General features: G+C 51.0%; 1 protein-coding gene across 1 annotated transcript in view; it reads left to right on the top strand.

Moving 5' to 3' along the window:
- adam19a (ADAM metallopeptidase domain 19a) overlaps positions 1–2,500 on the top strand; it is a gene marked incomplete at both ends in the record, with an annotated part of 55,944 nt that overhangs the window by 28,906 nt on the left and 24,538 nt on the right. The gene's annotated exons all lie outside the window — the stretch shown is intronic.

Genomic DNA, 2,500 nt, shown 5'->3' with positions numbered 1-2,500 from the left:
CCGCGTCCCCCAGCGATGCCAAGTGCGGGAAGATCCAGTGCCACAGCGCCGCCAAGAAGCCCAAAGGCACCAACGCCGTGTCCATCGACACCACCATCCACACGGACGGCATGGAGGTGAAGTGCCGGGGGACGTACGTCTACACCACCCAGGACGGCCAGGGCGACCTCTCCGACCCCGGCCTCGTCATGACCGGCACCAAGTGTGACGAGGGCAAGGTGAGCAGGGCCGGGTCTGTCGATCGCACACACACACACACACACACACACACACACACACACACACACACACACCAGGAAGGCACACGCACACTCATGTTTCTGCGACTGTGTATCGAATCAATGTATCTTATCCGCGTTTTTGTGTGTGTGTGTGTGTGTGTGTGTAATCATCATGTAATCATCTTGTGTTACCACAGGTGTGTCGAGACCGTCGCTGCCAAAATGCCTCCTTCACCGAGCTGGAGACCTGCATAGCCCTCTGTCACGGGCATGGGGTGAGCAGACACACACACACACACACTCACACACACACACACACTCACACACACACACACACACGCACACACACACACACACACACACACACACACTCAGCTTCAACTCCACCCCGCTTCCCAATCTTATTGTCACGCTGCCCTTGGGCGAAGGTAGTCATTGTTGACACCCAGTAAAAACAAGAAGAATGGATGAGTGAACAGGCCTGTATCCCGGGGAGGGGAAGTCTATATTGGTGAAGTGCATGGTGGCCTGGAGGAGCTGTGTTTACGGGGTCGTATACCAGCCTGGTCACTCTGGGTCTTAACAGCCTGCTGCTGGAGAGCTGAGAGAGAGATGGAGGTCAGGGATAGTTGAGTTCTAAACGTCTGCCCGGCAGAGTGGGAGAACGGGCGCAGGGCAGCGGTCACTATCACCCCACATGAGGACATGTTGCTTTTCCCCGTCCAGATGTGCTGCCAGCTGCTTTATACCACGGCCCTCCATTAGTGAGCCAGGCTAGATCAGAAAACAGCTTCTCTCTCCAGCACCCTGTTGACCTGCTTTGTGTATAATGACCGTCATTATGAAGGAGTTGTCTGGCTGCCTAATGGAAATGTGTCCTCTCTCTCTGGCGTTTCTCTCTCTCAGGCCGCTCCTCTTGTCGGCCATCTTAAGTTATTTGGAAGGCGAGTGATTCTATTAGCTGGGCTCTGGTATTGAGTTAGGATTCCAAATCCCCTCAACCAGTCCCTCCTGAGCCTGCAGATAAACAACACACACACGCGCGCTCGCCTTATTCTTCTTTTAATCCCTCCCTCCCTCCCTCCCTCCCTCCCTCTCTCCCTCCCTCCCTCTCCCTCTCTCTCTCCCTCCCTCCCTCCCTCCCTCCCTCCCTCCCTCCCTCCTTCTCTCCCTCCTTCCCTCCCTCCCTCCCTCCTTCCCTCCCTCCTCCCTCCCTCTCTCCCTCCTTCCCTCCCTCCCTCCCTCTCTACCTCCCTCCCTCCCTCTCTCCCTCCCTCCTCCCTCTCTCCCTCCCTCCCTCCCTCCTTCTCTCCGCCTGGTTTGAGTCTCCATGTTTGCGCTCTTCTGTGTGCTCCCTCGCTCCGAAAGGCCGGCGAATGGAAATTACTTTTGGACGGATTATTTAGAACAAGATTTTCCATTCCTCCCCTTCCTCTTCCCCTCTTTTCTCACTCTTAATTTGCATGATTACTCGATGCGTATTGACCCCTGGGCTCAGAAGAGCAGCCGTGGATGATGCGTATTGACCCCCGGGCTCGGAAGAGCAACCGTGGATGTAAACAAATCTGTGTTTTTTTTAAGAAGTGGGTGGAACATTTTTGGAGCCATGGTTGTTTTGGGCGCCAGCGAAGCTCCTGCCAGCGAAGCTCCTGCCAGCGATTGGCTGGGTTTCCCAAAAGCATAACAAATATTCAGTTGGGGTTTAGAAAGAGGGAAAACTTGCCAGAAATGAAAATAGAAAAGCTTAAAAAGAGGAAAACAAGCCACAAGCGGCGCCTCACGATGAATTAACTTAATCAGAAATTCGAGTTAAAGGCCATGATAATTACCGCTATGATAATTATATCTCAATGTCACTGAAGCGTTCCAGCATTTTTCTCCATGGTTTGGTGATGAGATGTGTGATGTCTGGAGGTGATAATCAAGTGGAAGACGCTTCCCCCTGTGGGGAGATTTACAGTAATAGGATCATTTAACAACTTCGCTCACAACAACATCTCTGATTGCCAACACCTGGCAACCCTCGTCACCCAATTTATCATAGTAGATTTGTATCATTATAGATTTTTAAACCTTAAATCAATAAATCTTTGCTCAATGTTTCAAGACTAGAGTTTTGTTTGTGAGATTTTCATGGATTAAAAGTGGACATGGTTTCATTATTAGTTTACTCAGTTCTGAGCTTCTTCACGTTGGTAGTAAACAAACTCTTAACAACTTCAATGTTTCTGGCTTCAGGGTTAGATTGACTCGGAAGAAAACCTGGTACAGAATAAACA

The sequence above is a fragment of the Borostomias antarcticus genome (genome assembly GCF_949987555.1).
Source record: "Borostomias antarcticus genome assembly, chromosome: 17".
NCBI classification, from domain to species: Eukaryota; Metazoa; Chordata; class Actinopteri; order Stomiiformes; family Stomiidae; genus Borostomias; species Borostomias antarcticus.
The sequence above is the reverse complement of the archived record's forward strand: the minus strand, read 5'-3'. Positions and strand labels throughout refer to the sequence as shown.